Source organism: Ictalurus furcatus, chromosome 8 (genome assembly GCF_023375685.1).
Source record: "Ictalurus furcatus strain D&B chromosome 8, Billie_1.0, whole genome shotgun sequence".
Taxonomy (NCBI): domain Eukaryota; kingdom Metazoa; phylum Chordata; class Actinopteri; order Siluriformes; family Ictaluridae; genus Ictalurus; species Ictalurus furcatus.
The window spans coordinates 31,190,703-31,202,801 of record NC_071262.1 but is presented as its reverse complement, the minus strand read 5'-3'; positions in this window follow the sequence as shown (position 1 = coordinate 31,202,801).

Sequence of the window (12,099 nt, the reverse complement as noted above, 5' to 3'; positions counted from 1 at the left end):
AACTAGTGTTAATTTTCTATTTTGTTTGTTTCATTTGGCACCAAAAATGAAAATGAAAAATATAAAAATTATTAAAATGTTCATCACAACATTTAAAATATCCACAAACACTATTAAAGAACTTTAAGGTCCTTTGGTTGTCACTCTTAAAGGTTCTTTAAGAACCTGTTCTGTAGAACCCTTACAACAACATGCTTCCCCTTCTAAAGGGCAATCCAGGTAGAACCTTTTACTGGAAGCTCAGAACCCTTAAAGAACCTTTTGTTCTAAGTGCACATATAAACTTTTGGGAAATTTTAAGGTTCTGAAATTAATTTAGGCAAAAAACGAGTTCATGTTATAAATAATGTACTGTATATATATATATATATATATATATATATATATATATATATATATATATATATATATATATATATAGGTGATTGATGCATGCTAACATAAATTCCTTCTACTTCCACTCTTTATCTTCCACACATTTAATTTAAAATGGTTTTATATTTTGCTTATTATTTTTACATTTTCATTTTCAGATTCATTTTTGTTTATTTAAAGTTACTAAACTTTAATGAGACTTGACCAGAGTGTTCAGCGTGGGAAAATAATCAATTAGTGCCTGTTGGTTATCTGTTGGTTATTTGTGAAAGTAGACATGCGGTAAACACTCTCACACACTCACACTTTCACACACACTGAGATCAAGAGATATGAAAGACTGCTATCTATATGAAGCAGGTGGCTCTTAAATTTGAAACCCCTTGGGTTTATGAAGACTGCTTTAGCCCATTAAGCCGTTCAAAATAATCACAAACAGCAACACTCACCAAATACAATCACAAAAGGTTACAAACTAGAAAGATGAATAAAAAACTCACAAGCAAAGCTTCTTCCAGTCTTTACACAAATAAAATGATTCAGCACATGTTCTTCACTCTCCATAAAAAAATGGCTACTCTGTACATAAACACTATAAATAAAGTTGAGTCTTTTAAAGTGTACTCTGGCTCGATCCAAGACAAACAGCACCATGTACGGAAAATAAATATATTGTTAAACATAATATAACAGATATTATCAAAGATAACATGACAGTTCCTTTTAATGTCATTGTTTTTGAAGATATGAGGTTGCCATCACACACAGTAACATACTGTAGTGTCTTCTTTGTGTGCGGCACAGATCAAGGTTAATGTTCCATTGATTTATGGACACAAGAAATACATGCAACAGTTGACAATTCACCAAATATGTAGACGGTTCGGCCAATTTTTAATTGATTCCTTATTGCTTATCATCCTATAGAGAGACATGTATCCCACACATATGTACCACAGTTCAAGTCATCAAATCAGACCTATGGTTCATGAGAAGAACATTTTTGCAGTTTTGGACAAATTTTCAATGTAGGGGAAAATCTATCATTGTGGACTTTATGGGTTCCGAAGGCTTTTTTGTTCCCCTTGAGAAATAAGGCATGTACACCAATTTCCAGACATTTTGAACTTATGGGGCGGAGGGAATGGCCTGTAGCGACACCTATGGGCTCATCTGGGTAATTTATGGTGGGGCAGTTATTCGGGGCCTGTAGTATCAATCTGCCAAATTTTAGAACTTTTTACCATTTAGATCTTGAGTTATTGAGCACTTTAGAGAGATGAGGAGAATAATAATAAGAAGAAGAAGAAGGAGAAGACTAACAATAACAATAGGTTTTCTCCTGACAGAAGAATACAAATGAAATCTGCAAGCAGCATTTAAAGGGGCCAAGTACCAAAGGCACTGCAAGAGCAATGCGGAGCCTGGAGAACATGAAGAGGAGAAATAGAATGTACATCAATGAATAAAAGATAGGTTCAGAAGCACAGCTGAGAATAAGATTGAATGGGAAATGAGAACAGAGGCATTTATTTTCATGCCAAGAAGTTGAAAGGTTACTTCAATATTGAGCCACAAAAGAAAGGAACCGAAAGACAAAACATTGTACAAACTTTTAAGAACTTACACCACACAGAAATCAAACCCAGGACCTTTAGCATTGATGTTTCCCGTTTATCACAGTACGTCACACATGTAATGCCACCAAAAATGAGACATCAGGATCGTAATTTTCTGACAAAGTATCCAAAAGTTATAAGCAAAAATATTCATTTTTCAAATCTCAGGATGGTGGCACTGTTCTCAAATTTAGCCTGGACCCATGAGTCATGTGGCTGATGAAGTGTACCAAGTTTCGTTACAATTGATCAAAGTCTTGCCGAGATACAGCCTCTGATCCAATTTTGGGTCAACATCGTTAAAACTGTGACATCATAACTTTTTATATGAATATCAAAATTCTGTTCAGTGATTTTTGTCCATCTCTGTCCACTGATCATCTGAGCCAATTTTGGTAAGAATTGGACAAAATGTGAATGAGGAGTAAAAACTGAATACTGTACTTTCAAAATGGTGACTATTGTAATGGTGGAGTCTTACTGCAAGACGTGGAGGAATCCTACTAATAATAGAAATGACCTGACCTTTAACGTGGTTTAACGTTAACTTTTAACGTATGTGGCTATAATAGGCGAGGTGGCTTAAAACTGTAGTGTGTGTGTGTGTGTGTGTGTGAGAGAGAGAGAGAGAGAGAGAAAAACCATTTGGTCTCCATTTCAAACCGGAGATGAGAAAATAACAGAAATGCATTAGTTTCCATCACTTCATTGTTGTTCATTAAATGTTACTGCTGCAGATTTTTTTCCCCACGTATAGCAGTGATTTCTCTATGTATAAAAATGTTCGGGATTATTCACTGAATTATATATTGTTATGATGTCATATTTACAATATTTATTTATTTATAATTTACCTTTAAATAACAAACAGTGAATTGTTTTGAAAGTGTTGAAAGTGTTTAAGATTGAAATATTAGAGCTGGTGAATTACAGTGACAAGAGGCGGAGCAACTGTTAGCGTTGTCACGTGGGCGGAGCACATGATGCAAAAAAAACCCAGTAGAATGCTAGTCCAGATTAGCTAGCTATATTAGCTAACATCGTAACCCTGTACAGGATGTCTCATGCTACTGTTTCACGTCAGATGATCTCGCGATACGTGGAAATACGCCCCCTAGTGCCAGCTGTGTTACTAATGCCATGTTGGTTTTTTTTTTCAGTTTGCATAAATTTGTTATAATCTTATATAAACGTGAAATAGATTTAAAATGTTTAAAATGTTATTTCACTTCCTGTGTATATTTTCAGCAAATATACATATAATTCATGTGTTTCATGTTGTGTAATTAGCCTTGTTACTTGTTACTCAGTTTAACTAATAACATAAAATGCGACTTTGAAGTAAATGTGAGATTTAAAACACAAACTGTTAATAATTCTCTTCCTGCATGAATTCACATCCTGTTTAATCAGATCCACAGAAATTCGGCACTTCCCCTTATTCCCGTCTGACTCTCCACTTAAAATGCATCACTTCCTGTATGTCATCTTTTGTTAGCTCAATTTCATAAAGCAATAATAATGGCTAGCCCCGCCCACTGAGTTAGACTGACAGTTTGACCTTTTCATGAACAAAAACTAGCAAGGAAGTAGAACAACCGATAAATAAATAAATAAATACATACATACATACATACATACATACATACATAAATGTATATGCAATATTTAACTTATGTAGAATTGTTTTTAACAGATCAACATTTAAAAATATATATAATAATTAATTTAGTCCTTCATTTAGTCCACTGCATGATTCATTCACAATTTTAAAATAAAAATAAATAAACATATTTCTTTAAGCACATGTCCTGAGAGACGAGGACTGAATTATAACAAACAAAGTGAGAGGAAGTTTACATACCGAGCCAGACAAGTGTGTTTCTGAAAAACAGCAACGGAAGGGTTTGTATGTGTGTGTGTGTGTGTGTTTGTGTGTGTGTGTGTGTGTGTGTGTGTGTGTGTGTGTGTGCGTCACAGCATTCCTTTATCTCAAGCAGCAGCATTGAGGAGCCGTTAGAGAGGCCCACATGCAACTGCTCGATTATACACACACACACACACACACACACACACACACACATACAGTGGAGAATAAGTCTTTATTAATGTGTTTGTGATATTCATATCAGTTGTTGTTTCATGCTTAAATGTCTGTACTTCAGCTGTTCCTCTGGGAGAACCCTTAAAGTTTCTCTGTCAGAAGGAGTTCTTGAATAGATAAAGGATATTAAGAACCTTTATTTTAAAAAGATCCCCTTGAGGAACTCTGATGTTCAAAAAATGATTTTATTACTTTATGGAAATGATTGTAGCCTATACATTTTAATTAAATTAAATATGATTATTTAAATTTAATGGAATAGAATACTGAAATAGCATATTTAATTACACTTAACAAATAACAAATAATCAGTCCCCTATATACCAAATCTATATGTATGTTTATGATGATGTATGATGACGTATGATGATGATGAATGGTGACGTATGATGATGATGAATGGTGATGTATGATGATGATGTACTGTATGGTGATGGTGTATGATGATTTATGGTGATGTATGATGATGTATGATGATGATGTTTGGTGATTTTATGGTGATGTCTGGTGATGTATGTATGATGTATGGTGATGATGTATGATGATGATGATGTATGGTGATGTATGTATGATGATGTATGATGATGATGATGATTATGTATGGTGATGTATGTATGATGTATGGTGATGTATGTATGATGATGTATGGTGATGTATGTATGATGATGTATGGTGATGTATGATGTATGGTGATGTATGGTGATGATGTATGATGATGTATGGTGACATATGATGATGATGAATGGTAATGTATGATGATGATGTACTGTATGGTGATGCTGTATGATGATGTATGATGATTTATGGTGATGTATGATGATGATGATGATGATTGTGTATGGTGATGTATGGTGATGATGTATGATGATGATGATGTATGTATGATGTATGGTGATGTATGTATGATGTATGATGATTTATGGTGATGTATGATGATGATGATTATGTATGGTGATGTATGATGATGATGTTGATTATGTATGGTGATGTATGTATGGTGATGTATGGTGATGATGTATGGTGATGTATGTATGATGATGTATGATGATGTATGATGTATGGTGATGTATGTTGATGATGATTATGTATGGTGATGTATGTATGATGATGTATGGTGATGTATGTATGATGATGTATGGTGATGATGTATGATGTATGGTGATGTATGTATGATGATGTATGGTGATGTATGTATGATGTATGGTGATGATGTATGGTGATGTATGTATGATGATGTATGGTGATGTATGATGTATGGTGATGTATGGTGATGATGTATGATGATGTATGGTGACGTATGATGATGATGAATGGTAATGTATGATGATGATGCACTGTATGGTGATGCTGTATGATGATGTATGATGATTTATGGTGATGTATGATGATGATGATGATTATGTATGGTGATGTATGGTGATGATGTATGATGATGTATGGTGACGTATGATGATGATGAATGGTAATGTATGATGATGATGCACTGTATGGTGATGCTGTATGATGATGTATGGTGACGTATGATGGTGTATGATGATGATGATGATTATGTATGGTGATGTATGGTGATGTATGGTGATGATGTATGATGATGTATGATGACATATGATGATAATGAATGGTAATGTATGATGATGATGTACTGTATGGTGATGGTGTATGATGATGTATGATGATTTATGGTGATGTATGTATGATAATGTATGGTGATGTATGATGTATGGTGATGTATGATGATGTATGGTGATGTATGATGTATGGTGATGTATGATGATGATTATGTATGGTGATGTATGGTGATGTATGGTGATGATGTACTGTATGGTGATGGTGTATGATGATGTATGATGATTTATGGTGATGTATGTATGATAATGTATGGTGATGTATGATGTATGGTGATGTATGATGATGTATGGTGATGTATGATGTATGGTGATGTATGATGATGATTATGTATGGTGATGTATGGTGATGTATGGTGATGATGTACTGTATGGTGATGGTGTATGATGATGTATGATGATTTATGGTGATGTATGTATGATAATGTATGGTGATGTATGATGTATGGTGATGTATGATGATGTATGGTGATGTATGATGTATGGTGATGTATGATGATGATTATGTATGGTGATGTATGGTGATGTATGATATTCCCAGTGGCAGACAATTCTGTATGCGCACCTAATTTATGACAGGACGGGTAACCCTATTTATCTGTACCAGTGTTCATCCTGCCACCTGTTTGTCTGGGGATAGCCTTCCTGGGGGTGTGTATTGTGGCGGGTCTCCCCCCAACAAATGTGTTTATGTTAATGAGATTGTTGTGAAACTTGCTTCTCACAGTATTAATACACACACAATGTATGCGTTTTTGTGGTATAAGTGAATATTGGTTTCTGAAATTACTTTTGTGGTAAGTATTGTTTTCTTTTGAAGCATAAGGATGGTTGAAAGGTGAAATACGTCTGATGCAAGAAAAAGTGTATCAAATGGTTAATATTGGTTATACGTGTGTATATATTAATGTGGGGGGTTTGTATCGTGTAACTCCGCTGTTAGAAAATACATGATGGTTGAATGTGAATGTGAACATAAATGAGCTGAATGTATGTTTGTGAAATAATCTAAACATTTGTTGATTACATTTTTTGAGAAAACGGCCTGACTTCCAATAAAAATTTACTGAAATTTACTGAAATAAAACCCCCTTTTCTTCATATCAGATGATCTTCATAACAGATAGTTGCAGACTTTCTTCTGTGTTTAACCACAACATCTTAACCATTATTATGTTATAACCATTATTCATTAACATAAACACATTGTAAGCATTCTGGTCAGCAAATCCCCCAGAAAACACATGACCATATGTCTCTCTGTCTCACACAAACACACAAGCACGCACGCGCACACACACACACATACACACACACACACACACACACTTCAGACACTGTCACCAGAGCTCATAAATTTACACGACCTACAGAACTGTCAGTCAGGAAGACACAGAGGTTTCATAAATTTACACGGTCTACAGAACTGTTAGCCACGGAAACAAGTGCAGAGGGAAGTGTATAAGCATGATCTTCTGTATTTACCATCAGTTCTGTGTATCCGTGCCTACAAGACATCTCACGAAAAACGTGTCTTCTAGTTTAAACAGAAAACGTCTGGGTTACACATGTAATCCTGTTCCTGAGAAGGGAACGAGATGTTGCGTGAGCTCCACGCTGTGGGAAGTGCCCTCGTGCGTGACCGGTATCTGAAGTTTGTGTAAAATCATGCCTATTTATAGGCCTGCCGTGATCAGCTGACGTGGCAATTAAGCGCGTCGCCTGATATATAAACTGCACCTGTGAACTGCACCGTCAGCCTCCACTATCTGAAGCGAAGACGCAATTCACAGACATGGCCCAGTATGACAAAGCTACGCAACGTCTCGTTCCTTTCTCAGGGAACAGGGTTACATGCATAACCCAAATGTTCCCTTTCAAAGGGAACTTCACGTTGCGTTAGCTGAACGCTGTGGGAATGAGAATACCCACTCCGTCATACTGAGGGTACGAACTGTTCAAAAAGATCACAACCCGAGGGTCACTGCAAGACACTCGAGCCCGGGTCGAAACGTATATCCAGGCTGTAAAATCGAATGAATGTGTGTGGCGCAGACCACCCCGCCACAGCACACACATCATGTAAGGATACCCCTTTGGACAAAGCCTTCGAGGAGGCGACACCCCTAGTGGAATGAGCCCTTATGCCCAGAGACGTAGCGAGACCACGCATCTCATAAGCGATAGAGATAGCTTCCACTATCCAACTAGAGATGGGCTGTATCACCTCTACTGTTGCCGCCAAAGCCAACCAGCAGCTGCTCTGACTCACGCCGCTGGCCGGAGCAGTGGACGTAAGTACAGAGAGCCCTCACTGGACACAGCAGGTGCATTCGCTCTTGTTCTGGTGTGAGGAACAGAGGAGGGCAGAAAGCCTGCAACACTACTGGCTGGGCAGCAGATGTAGGCCCTTTAGGAATATAATCCGGCCTAGGATACAGGAAGGCTTTGGCTAATCTGAGGTAAAGTCAAGGCAGGAAGGGGCAACAGAGAGCTTGTAGATCTCCTACTTGCTTGAAAGATGTCAGGGCCAGCAGAAGAGCAACCTTTAGTGTCAGAAGCTTCTCAGAGTATGATGATGTATAATGATGTTTGATGATGATGATGTATGATGATGTATAATGATGTATGATGATGTATGATGATGATGCATGATGATGTATGATGATGATGATGATGTATGATGATGTATGATGATGATGTATGATGATGTATGATGATGATGATGTATGATGATGTATGATGATGATGTATGATGATGTATGATGATGATGTATGATGATGTATGATGATGATGATGTATGACGATGATGTATAATGATGTATGATGATGTGTGATGATGTATGATGATGATGATGTATGATGATGTATGATGATGATGTATGATGATGATGTATGATGATGATGATGTATGATGTATGATGATGATGTATGGTGATGTATGATGATGATGTATGATGATGATGTATGATGATGTATGATGATGTATGATGATGATGTATGATGATGTATGATGATGTATGATGATGATGTATGATGATGATGTATAATGATGTATGATGATGTATGATGATGATGTATGATGATGTATGATGATGATGATGTATGATGATGATGATGTATGGGATGTATGATGATGTATGGTGATGTATGATGATGATGTATGATGATGTATGATGATGATGATGTATAATGATGTATGATGATGTATGATGATGATGTATGATGATGTATGATGATGATGATGTATGATGATGATGTATGGGATGTATGATGATGTATGATGATGTATGATGATGATGTATGGTGATGTATGATGATGATGTATGATGATGTATGATGATGATGTATGATGATGTATGATGATGATGATGTATAATGATGTCTGATGATGATGATGTATGATGATGTATGATGATGATGTATGATGATGTATGATGATGATGTATGATGATGATGTATAATGATGTATGATGATGTATGGTGACGTATGATGATGATGAATGGTAATGTATGATGATGATGCACTGTATGGTGATGCTGTATGATGATGTATGATGATGATGATGTATGATGATGATGATGTATGATGATGATGATGATGTATGGGATGTATGATGATGTATGATGATGTATGATGATGATGATGTATGATGTATGATGATGATGTATGGTGATGTATGATGATGATGTATGATGATGTATGATGATGATGTATGATGATGTATGATGATGATGATGTATAATGTCTGATGATGATGTATGATGATGTATGATGATGATGTATGATGATGTATGATGATGATGTATGATGATGATGTATAATGATGTCTGATGATGATGATGTATGATGATGTATGATGATGATGTATGAAGATGTATGATGATGATGTATGATGATGATGTATAATGATGTATGATGATGTATGGTGACGTATGATGATGATGAATGGTAATGTATGATGATGATGCACTGTATGGTGATGCTGTATGATGATGTATGATGATTTATGGTGATGTATGATGATAATGATGATTATGTATGGTGATGTATGGTGATGTATGGTGATGATGTATGATGATGTATGGTGACGTATGATGATGATGAATGGTAATGTATGATGATGATGCACTGTATGGTGATGCTGTATGATGATGTATGATGATTTATGGTGATGTATGATGATGATGATGATTATGTATGGTGATGTATGGTGATGATGTATGATGATGTATGGTGACGTATGATGATGATGAATGGTAATGTATGATGATGATGCACTGTATGGTGATGCTGTATGATGATGTATGGTGACGTATGGTGATGTATGATGATGATGATGATTATGTATGGTGATGTATGGTGATGTATGGTGATGATGATGATTATGTATGGTGATGTATGGTGATGATGTATGATGATGTATGGTGACGTATGATGATGATGAATGGTAATGTATGATGATGATGCACTGTATGGTGATGCTGTATGATGATGTATGATGATTTATGGTGATGTATGATGATGATGATGATTATGTATGGTGATGTATGGTGATGATGTATGATGATGTATGGTGACGTATGATGATGATGAATGGTAATGTATGATGATGATGCACTGTATGGTGATGCTGTATGATGATGTATGGTGACGTATGGTGATGTATGATGATGATGATGATTATGTATGGTGATGTATGGTGATGTATGATATTCCCAGTGGCAGACAATTCTGTATGCGCACCTAATTTATGACAGGACGGGTAACCCTATTTATCTGTACCAGTGTTCATCCTGCCACCTGTTTGTCTGGGGATAGCCTTCCTGGGGGTGTGTATTGTGGCGGGTCTCCCCCCAACAAATGTGTTTATGTTAATGAGATTGTTGTGAAACTTGCTTCTCACAGTATTAATACACACACAATGTATGCGTTTTTGTGGTATAAGTGAATATTGGTTTCTGAAATTACTTTTGTGGTAAGTATTGTTTTCTTTTGAAGCATAAGGATGGTTGAAAGGTGAAATACGTCTGATGCAAGAAAAAGTGTATCAAATGGTTAATATTGGTTATACGTGTGTATATATTAATGTGGGGGGTTTGTATCGTGTAACTCCGCTGTTAGAAAATACATGATGGTTGAATGTGAATGTGAACATAAATGAGCTGAATGTATGTTTGTGAAATAATCTAAACATTTGTTGATTACATTTTTTGAGAAAACGGCCTGACTTCCAATAAAAATTTACTGAAATTTACTGAAATAAAACCCCCTTTTCTTCATATCAGATGATCTTCATAACAGATAGTTGCAGACTTTCTTCTGTGTTTAACCACAACATCTTAACCATTATTATGTTATAACCATTATTCATTAACATAAACACATTGTAAGCATTCTGGTCAGCAAATCCCCCAGAAAACACATGACCATATGTCTCTCTGTCTCACACAAACACACACGCACGCACGCGCACACACACACACATACACACACACACACACACACACTTCAGACACTGTCACCAGAGCTCATAAATTTACACGACCTACAGAACTGTCAGTCAGGAAGACACAGAGGTTTCATAAATTTACACGGTCTACAGAACTGTTAGCCACGGAAACAAGTGCAGAGGGAAGTGTATAAGCATGATCTTCTGTATTTACCATCAGTTCTGTGTATCCGTGCCTACAAGACATCTCACGAAAAACGTGTCTTCTAGTTTAAACAGAAAACGTCTGGGTTACACATGTAATCCTGTTCCTGAGAAGGGAACGAGATGTTGCGTGAGCTCCACGCTGTGGGAAGTGCCCTCGTGCGTGACCGGTATCTGAAGTTTGTGTAAAATCATGCCTATTTATAGGCCTGCCGTGATCAGCTGACGTGGCAATTAAGCGCGTCGCCTGATATATAAACTGCACCTGTGAACTGCACCGTCAGCCTCCACTATCTGAAGCGAAGACGCAATTCACAGACATGGCCCAGTATGACAAAGCTACGCAACGTCTCGTTCCTTTCTCAGGGAACAGGGTTACATGCATAACCCAAATGTTCCCTTTCAAAGGGAACTTCACGTTGCGTTAGCTGAACGCTGTGGGAATGAGAATACCCACTCCGTCATACTGAGGGTACGAACTGTTCAAAAAGATCACAACCCGAGGGTCACTGCAAGACACTCGAGCCCGGGTCGAAACGTATATCCAGGCTGTAAAATCGAATGAATGTGTGTGGCGCAGACCACCCCGCCACAGCACACACATCATGTAAGGATACCCCTTTGGACAAAGCCTTCGAGGAGGCGACACCCCTAGTGGAATGAGCCCTTATGCCCAGAGACGTAGCGAGACCACGCATCTCATAAGCGATAGAGATAG